This window comes from Ranitomeya imitator, chromosome 4 (genome assembly GCF_032444005.1).
Source record: "Ranitomeya imitator isolate aRanImi1 chromosome 4, aRanImi1.pri, whole genome shotgun sequence".
Taxonomy (NCBI): domain Eukaryota; kingdom Metazoa; phylum Chordata; class Amphibia; order Anura; family Dendrobatidae; genus Ranitomeya; species Ranitomeya imitator.
Genome location: NC_091285.1, coordinates 18684637 through 18694677, shown reverse-complemented (window position 1 = coordinate 18694677; position 10041 = coordinate 18684637).

Here is a 10041-nt window from a genome sequence, read left to right as displayed (position 1 = left end):
ACTGAGGGGAGAAATCCCACTGAGTTTGTGGAGAACTGGCTGCTGGAGAAGATTGGGAGCACAGTGTTGACAAAAGTCTTTGCTGTTGAACGGGCTCATAGGGTCCCGCCGCAGCCCCCTGCCCCAGGAGCAAATCCCCGTACCATGCTTGCTAAAATACTCAATTACAGGGACAGAGACATTATCCTCAGGAAGGCTAGAGAGATGGAAGATCTGACGGCTGGAGGTCAGAAAATGGCCATTTATCCAGATTATTCCGCTACGGTTCAGATGCAGCGGATGAAGTTTACTGGTGTCAAGCGGCGACTGAGGGAGCTGGGAGTGCAGTACTCAGTGATGTTTCCCGCCAAGCTGAGACTGGTGGCTTTTAATAAGACACATTTCTTCCTGACACCGGAGGACGCTACCCAGTGGCTTGATACTCATGAGAAAAAACTTAAGGGAATGGGCGACTGACATTTCGGCGAGATCCAGTTGGGATTTGTTTTCTCTGTCGATGGAGGAGAGTTCTGCGCTCGTTAGCAATGGTTAAATAGTTGAGCAACTGTTGGGGGTTTTGCTGGGCCATATTGAAGGAATGGCCGGAGGGGACAGTACCAACTACTAAGTACGGGGGAGGAGGGTTATGCTGGGTACTGTGAACTGGTTTGGTACTTTTTCTATATGTTAATATAAGTTGAAATGTTAAGATACAATAAAGTGAAAGTTGGGGGTGAAATTGTGATTGCTATGGCAGCGGGACGCGAATGGAGAGGGTTAAGTAAGGGAGAGTGTTCGCAGTGGGCAGTGGAGCCCCACTCTTGATGAGAGGAAGAATGCGTTATATTGGGGGGGTTAGGGGGGCAAGTTGGGAGGGGGCAGGGGGGGTGGGAGGGTTGGGGCAGATCATACTTGGGAAATTGGATACTTTAAGAAATGATGAGCCACATGATGGGAGATTGTATTAAAATATTGAGTTGGAATGTGAGAGGTCTGGCAGATAAAACACGGCGGGCGGCAAGTCTGCAGTATGTCCGAGAACAGAAAGTCTCAATGATATGTTTGTTAGAGACACATTTAGTGCGGGAGAGGGTGAATGTATTGAATAGGCGCTGGATACAGAGGGCGTATCACTCTACTTTCTCGACGTATTCTAGGGGTGTGTCTGTGTTAATACCTGCGGGGGTGCAGTATGAGGAGGTAATGGTAAAAGAGGATGTCGATGGTCAGTATGTGGTGGTGAAATGTAAAATGAATGGAGTATTGATGTGTATAGCGGCAATGTATATTCCGCCCCCATACTCAAGCAAGAAGATAAGAGAGGTGCTGGAGAGGGTAGAGCGCTGGGGACCGTTACCATTACTAATTATCGGCGACCTTAATAATATATGTGATGACTTTTGGGATAAGAACAAAAACCCCCAGAATAGGACGGCGGGACATACCACTACGTTTGGGACTTATGTCGGGGAAGTGGGCATGGTTGATTTATGGAGAGTTAGGCATATCGGGGAGAGGGGGTACTCATGCTACACGCCAGCTCATGGTACTTTGTCTAGGATTGATCTGGCACTGGGTAACCATTTACTGGATACGATGGTAAGGGATGTGAGATATTTACCTAGGGCTCTCTCAGACCATAGTCCAGTTGAAGTGGAATTTCGATCAGTGGGGACACGGAACGGGAGCAGAAGGGAGTGGAAAATTCACCCTAATTGGCTACACAGTATAGACTTGGAGAAGATTAAGAAGGAATTGGTGGAATTTTTTGAGATAAATGAGGGTAGCGTAGATGTGCTTACTGTGTGGGAAGCCATGAAAGCGTACTTGAGAGGGCTGTTGTTTAGGGATATTAGCAGGAAAGGAAGCGGTAATCGAGAGAGGCAGAGAGGTTGGCGATAGATGGGCTGAGGGTGGCTGAAGATGAGATGGTAATAATGGGTACTTTGGAGGCTGGGAGGAGGTTAAAGGCAGCTCAAAGCCAGCTAGAGGCGGTCTTGCTGAGTAAGGCTGAAAGGAAGAGGGAATTCATGAATTTGGCCTATTACCAGGAGGGTGAATCAGTGGGTCATTTGCTGTCGCTGGTGGCATCTGCCCAGAGAAATACTTCCTTTGTTCACTCTTTGGTGAATGGGAGTGGTGTTGCTGTTTCTGAGACTTCAGAAATTTTGGAGACTTTTGCAGATTTTTACGCAGACTTATACTCCTCTTGGGTAGATGGGTCAATGGAGGACACGGTGGCGTTCCTTGAGGAGTTGGAGCTCCCGAGGCTGAGTGACACAGCTAGGGAGGATTTGGAGGCTCCCATTACGGAGGAGGAACTGAGACGGGCATTGCAGTCGATGGCTAATGGGAAGGCGCCTGGCGTAGACGGATTTCCTGCCGAAATTTATAAAAGCTTTGGGGAAGTGTTGATCCCTAAATTGAAGGCGGTCTTGGAAGAGGCTACGAATGGTGGAAGGCTACCGGCATCTATGCGGGAGGCCACAATAGTGGTGATTCCAAAGGAGGGGAAAGACCCGACACAGCCGGATTCATATCGGCCAATTTCTTTGCTTACTATCGACGTTAAACTCCTGGCTAAGGTGTTGGCGATGAGGTTGACAAGTGTTATTTCTGGCCTGATACACTCAGACCAGTCTGGCTTTATGCCTGATAGGTCAACTGCGATTAATCTACGAAGGCTGTATATGAACTTGCAACTCAAAGCCGATAACTGTGGCCAGAGAGTTATTGCATCTTTAGACGCTCACAAGGCGTTCGATAGTGTGGAGTGGGGGTATCTCTGGCAGGTGTTGCGAAGAATGGGGTTTGGACCGCAGTTCATATCATGGATTCAATTAATGTACTCGATGCCGATGGCCAGGGTTAGGGTAAACGGGGAGTTGTCACGGACCATACAATTGGCTAGAGGGACGAGACAGGGGTGTCCGCTTTCCCCCCTTTTGTTTGCTCTGGCGGTGGAACCACTGGCCGCTACGCTTCGACAGTCTGATGAGATGACGGGGTTTAAATATGGGGTGATTGAAGAAAGGGTGGCGTTGTATGCGGATGATATTTTGTTGTTTCTGGCTGACCCGGTTGCATCCTTGGAGGGAGCCATTGGGATTATTGAACGATTCGGATCAGTGTCGGGACTTAGGATAAATTGGAGTAAGTCTATCTTGTTTAAGGTGGACGATGTGGATGGGGAGCCATTGGAGGACGGGCGACTGGAGGTGACGAGTAAATTTAAGTACCTGGGAATATGGGTATCTATGCCGGTCACTGACTATATACATGAGAATCTGACTCCAATCTTGGGTGCCCTCAAGGCAAAAGCGGATGCATGGCTTAAGCTACATTTGTCTGTGGTAGGCAGGGTGAATCTTATCAAAATGATTCTGATGCCGAAAATACTGTATATTCTTCACAATGCGCCGGTTTGGATACCACGTGGGAAATTTAGACAGATCAACTCTCTGTTTAGGAATCTGATTTGGGGGAGGCAGCATTCGCGTATCAAACTGGAGACACTTCAGCGACCCAAGGATGATGGGGGTCTGGCATTGCCTAACCCTGAGTTGTACTTTCTTGCAGCCCAGAGTCAGCATTTAAGGGGCTGGGCGCATGAGGGGTCATCTGGGGCAGTACAGCGGTTGATGGAGGTGGTGACAAAAAGAAGGCCAGTGGTGCAATGTTTGGAGGATGGATCCTTGGAGAGTTTGGGGAAGCTATATCCGACTTTGCTGTTGATACGCAAGCTGTGGAGTAGATTGAGGCTCATACGTGGGATCACGGACTTGACTAGATACTCGCCGCTATGGCATAATAACAATCTGAAAGAATTTGAGGCATTGGGGGTACTGATAGAGTGGTTGGGCAAAGGGATTCAGTATGTGTATCAAATAATTGAACAAGGTGAACTGAAATAATTTTCCTAATTGCAGGCGGAATTTGGTCTTGGGACTGCGGGGGAGTATCAATATTTGCGGATGAGGCATGCCTTTGGAGCTCAGGGTAGGAACGGAGGTATTAGGATTCAAAGGGATATAGTACTGGAGTATGTGTGTAATGATGGGACGACTGGAGGAGTCATATCCACTCTGTACAGGGATCTGTTGCACACTTTTCTATTGGGGTTTCCAATAATGGCAAGAGCTAAATGGGAAAGGGATTTGGGCCCAATAGATAACGAGACTTGGGAGTCGGTGTTGGAATGGATCCCAAGACTGTCGCTGAGTGAACCGTATAGACTGTCACAGCTCTATGTGATACACAGAGTTTATAGGTCTCCGATGGTGCTATATAAGGCAGGATTGCGTAATGACTCTGAATGTCCGAGGTGTAAGTCTACGGATGCAGACATTTTCCATATGATGTGGACATGTCCGAGGTTGGCTGCCTTCTGGGTGGTAGTTTTGAGTCGTATGGAAGGTGCGTATGGGTGCACGGTGCCAAGGGATCCAGTTGTCTGTTTGTTGGGATGCGTGGATGAGGTTGGAGTGGATAAACACCTAAAGATAGCTATAGCCAGATTGTTGTATATGGCTAGGAAGGTGATAGCTAGAAACTGGATTAGGGAAGAGCCGCCGTCAAGAGGAGAGTTCCTCCAGTATGTGAAACAGGGCCTGACACTGGAAAAGGGGATTTATAAGAAGAAAGGGAAAACTGAAACGTTCAATAAAATGTGGTCTCCATGGATTGCTATGGGATAGTAATGTGAAGTGTGGCTTATACGAATGGTTGAGGGATTAGATACTCTATTGTTTTAATGATGGTAATAATCAGGGCTGCCACTAGAAATTTTGGGGCCCCATACTGGCAAAATTTTCGGGGCCCCCTTGAGACTCCGCCCAGGCTCCACCCCAGCCCCGCCTCCAGGCTCCACCCCAGCCCCGTCTCCAGGCTCCACCCCTCGAACTGTCCACAGTCCCACCGCTCTCTCTTGGAAAATCTCCACTTCTCACCTATCACACATTGACAGTTCCCATCACCAGATCGCACATATAGCCGGCAGCTTTTGTTTTGGCCAAAATATTTTTTAAGCCGCCACCATAACAAGGTAGACACTTTTGGCCGGGCCCTACTCTGCTGTAACCTATTAAATATTTGTTAAAATATGCAATACAATTTAGGTATATTTTTATTTATTTTTCAATTTTTAAAAGGAAGGAAGGAACAAATACCACAACACCATGACCAGATGACATATTACCACCACAGTGATCGAATAATATCACATAAAAGGAACAAATACCACAACACCATGACCAGACCACATATTACCACCACAGGGATCGAATAATATCACATACAAGGAACAAATACCACAACACCATGTCCAGACCACATATTACCACCACATAGTGACTGAATACTACAATTCTGATCAGTAATTTAAAAAAAAGCACCATACTATCACCATAAGTGCCATTATACACAGGAGATCTGTAATTAGTAAGCAGTGTCTGTGTACAGATAATTAGTGATCACTAGTGAAATTATACACAGGAGCTCTGTATACAGTATACAGTGTATAGTGTCAGTGTATAGGTAACACACTGACTCACCAGTGACGTCTCTAGGTGAAGTCCTTCATCTTTCATCCAGCACAGACCGCCATCATTTCATCCAGCCAGGACTTCTCTCTGCAGGAAATAACACAGTTATCTCGAGCTCCGCTTGCAGAACACATTACTTAATTTTTCACAACTTCTACATTACACCACATGAAGAAGGCGACATAGTATCACTCTATACAGTAACAGGACTGCCCCCCATTTAAAACAGTATACTCAAAAAATAAAATAAATACATCACTGCAGTAATAATATCCCTAAATTAGCCCCTATGGTATTAATAATATCCCCCATCCTGGCCCTGTGTGTCTCATTCCTGGCGTCAGCCAGATTTTCTCCCATCCTGCCCTCATGAGTATCCATTCTGCCCCATATGATCTCCCCATCCTGCCCCATATGATCGCCCCATGTGATCTCTCCATCCGGTCCCATCTGTCTCCATCATATCCATCCTGCCCCATGATCCTGCACGCTCTGTCTCCAATCATGCCCCATGTCTCCATTCTGCCCCCTATGTCTCCAACCATGCCCCCATGTCTGCAATCCTGACACTTGTCTCCAATCATGCCCCCTGTGTCTCCATTCTGCCCCATCTGTCTCCAATCCTGCCCCATCTGTCTCCAGTCATGCCCCCATGTCTTTCATCCTGCCCCGTGTCTCCAATCATGCCCCGTATCTCCATTCTGCCCCGTGTCTCGCATTCTGCCCCAATGTCCAGCATTCTGCCCCTGGGTCTCACAGTCTGCCCCTGTGTCCAGCATTCTGCCCCTGTCACTGTGTCCAGCATTCTGCCCCTGTCACTGTGTCCAGCATTTCTGCCCCTGTCACTGTCTCCAGCATTTTGCCCCTGTCACTGTCTCCAGCATTCTGCCCCACTGTCTCCAGCATTTTGCCCCTGTCACTGTCTCCAGCATTCTGCCCCACTGTGTGTCCAGCATTCTGCCCCACTGCGTGTCCAGCATTCCTGCCCCACTGCGTGTCCAACATTCTGCCCCTGTGTGTCCAGCATTTCTGCCCCACTGTGTCCAGCATTTCTGCCCCACTGTGTCTATAGCATTCTGCCCCACTGTGTCCAGCATTTCTGCCCCACTGTGTCCAGCATTTCTGCCCCACTGTGTCCAGCATTTCTGCCCCACTGTGTCCAGCATTTCTGCCCCACTGTGTCCAGCATTTCTGCCCCACTGTGTCCAGCATTTCTGCCCCACTGTGTCCAGCATTTCTGCCCCTGTGTGTCCAGCATTTCTGCCCCCCGGGCCCCCCTGGATGCCGCTCTCAGAAAAAAAAAAAACACGACTTCTTACCTGGCCATGCTCCAGCGCCGGGCGAAGATCCCCCCTGGCTCCACACAGACGCACTCGCCGGGCCCGGCGGCTGACAATGACGTCAGACACCGGCTACGCCGGCGAGTGCGCACTGCGGCCGGGGCCCTATTCAGCTGCCAGCCTCAGACTGGCTGGCGGCTGTTAACTATTGACGTGCGGGCGCGGGCCCGCACGTCAATAGTGTGCCGCCCGCAGCGCCTGCAGGGGGGGCCCGGTGAGCAGATGAGACGGGGCCCAATGCGGGCCCCCTCTGCTCACCGGGCCCCATACGCCAGTCACGGCTGTCATGCCCTGATGGTGGCCCTGGTAGTAATTAACAAGATGAGCTGCTTTGTGGGGTGGGGGTGGGGGGCTTTGGGATCGAAGGGGGCTGTTTGAAGGGGGAGGGGGGGGGAAATACTCTATATTGAAAATGTAAATGTAACATGTTAATTGCCTTGTTATTCTTAATAAAAATTTATTTGAATTAAAAAAAAAAAAAGGCTCAAGTCACCAGTCATACAGGTTATGTCCTATCCTATACGGGGGACAGAGAGAACATCTGTGGGGACCCTATATGAAGCCAGGCAGTAAGGAACTACAACAACACCGCGCTAGATGAAAGCTTTGATCTCCACCTAGACATAGACTCCTAACTTGCCTCCATGCCGGCCGGACCCTGCCTGCCCTGTGATCTGGTACCTTGGACTGTTGCTGCCTGAAGTCTTCAGTAAACCAGGTAAAAAGACTGCAAACCTGTGTCCTCGTTCTTCACTGCACTTCTCACCATCTTCCATCTACACACCAGAAGCCCTGGGGATATACCCACACCTGTGGGAAAGTATACCATCTAGCTGCCATAACATCACCCCAGAGGACCCCTTAAAGCAGCGTCGGTCCCCACTGACCGAATACCACAGGTGGCGTCACGAACATAAACTTTATTCAAATTTCCCCTTTTACATGGGCGCCCAGGGCCACGGACTGGGTCGCCGCCGTGACACGTCCCCTTAAGTACTAGACCCGCTATCGAGTACCGCACGGCCCTGGCGGGCGACTCATATACAGCATGTAGAATGATGCAGGAGGCCAGACATGAATAATGAGAACTGTATATTCTCCATACTGGCCTATCATGTATGTGACATACTCCTGGCCCCAGGCTGCTTCTTTCCCACTAATGTCTGTAACACATGTGTCCTCCTTGCTACTCCATCTTGAGCAGAGTAAAATGACTGTCCTTGTACTGCTCCTCCTGTCACACACTCCCCACAGTCACCATCACACCACGGCTATGAGAAGCTGCAATGATTACATGTGCGGTATAATAGCATCACTATATGAGATGTCAGCCATATCTGCAGTGTGAATACAGGGGCAATATATGAGGTGGTTACATGAGGTAAGATAATGGAGGAGCACAATGTCTGAGGTAAAACTTCCCTCTGTATGTGATGTAGATGACAGTACACTAGCACATGAGGTAAGATAATGGAGGAACACAATGTCTGAGGTAAAACTTCCCTCTGTATGTGATGTAGATGACAGTACACTAGCACATGAGGTAAGATAATGGAGGAACACAATGTCTGAGGTAAAACTTCCCTCTGTATGTGATGTAGATGACAGTACACTAGCACATGAGGTAAGATAATGGAGGAACACAATGTCTGAGGTAAAACTTCCCTCTGTATGTGATGTAGATGACAGTACACTAGTACATGAGGTAGATAATGGAGGAGCACAATGTCTGAGGTAAAACTTCCCTCTGTATGTGATGTAGATGACAGTACACTAGTACATGAGGTAGATAATGGAGGAACACAATGTCTGAGGTAAAACTTCCCTCTGTATGTGATGTAGATGACAGTACACTAGTACATGAGGTAGATAATGGAGGAACACAATGTCTGAGGTAAAACGTCCCTCTGTATGTGATGTAGATGACAGTACACTAGCACATGAGGTAAGATAATGGAGGAACACAATGTCTGAGGTAAAACTTCCCTCTGTATGTGATGTAGATGACAGTACACTAGTACATGAGGTAGATAATGGAGGAACACAATGTCTGAGGTAAAACTTCCCTCTGTATGTGATGTAGATGACAGTACACTAGTACATGAGGTAGATAATGGAGGAACACAATGTCTGAGGTAAAACGTCCCTCTGTATGTGATGTAGATGACAGTACACTAGCACATGAGGTAAGATAATGGAGGAACACGATGTCTGAGGTAAAACTTCCCTCTTTATGTGATGTAGATGACAGTACACTAGTACATGAGGTAGATAATGGAGGAACACAATGTCTGAGGTAAAACGTCCCTCTGTATGTGATGTAGATGACACTACACTAGTACATGAGGTAGATAATGGAGGAGCACAATGTCTGAGGTAAAACTTCCCTCTGTGTGTGATGTAGATGACATTACACCAGTACATGAGGTAGATAATGGAGGAGCACAATGTCTGAGGTAAAACGTCCCTCTGTATGTGATGTAGATGACACTACACTAGCACATGAGGTAGATAATGGAGGACACAATATTTGTGTAAAAAAAAGTAAAAAATTGTCTTTATTTTTGTCTATGACCTGTTTTGCTACTTTTTAGTGCAAAAAAGCTCAAGTCTTACAAAATGTCGTAAAATCTGCGCCAAAATATATTGTGTACTTAAAATTACTCTGGGTGTTGGAGGTGTGTGTTTTTTTTTTCTGGAACACATTTGGGGCCAAAAACATCTGGAAATGCCAAACCCCATCCACAATAGCGAACAGTAGAAAAACAACAGGCAAACATGCAAAATAGAATTGCTAAATTAAGAAGTATGTGCAAAGGAAAAACGGGTGAAATATACCAAAAACTAAAAATAACAAAAAATAGGCACAAATTCAATAATAAATTGGACCTAAAATGCTGACTACCTTCTTTAATTAACATTCTGTCTTTGGCAAAGCCAGGTTTGTTCACTAGTTACCAAATTAACTTTCTGAATTTGCCATGAACCTGAAGACTTTATTTTGCTCATCTCTACAGGTCTACTGGAAATATCTATCTATATAATGGTCGTCTGTTTGTCTGTCTGTCACGGAAATCCCAAGTCGCTGATTGGTCGCGGCCAAACGAAATGGCCGCTCCCTACTCCCCTGCAGTCAGTGCCCCCTCCATACGCTCCTCCAGTCAGCGTTCACACAGGGT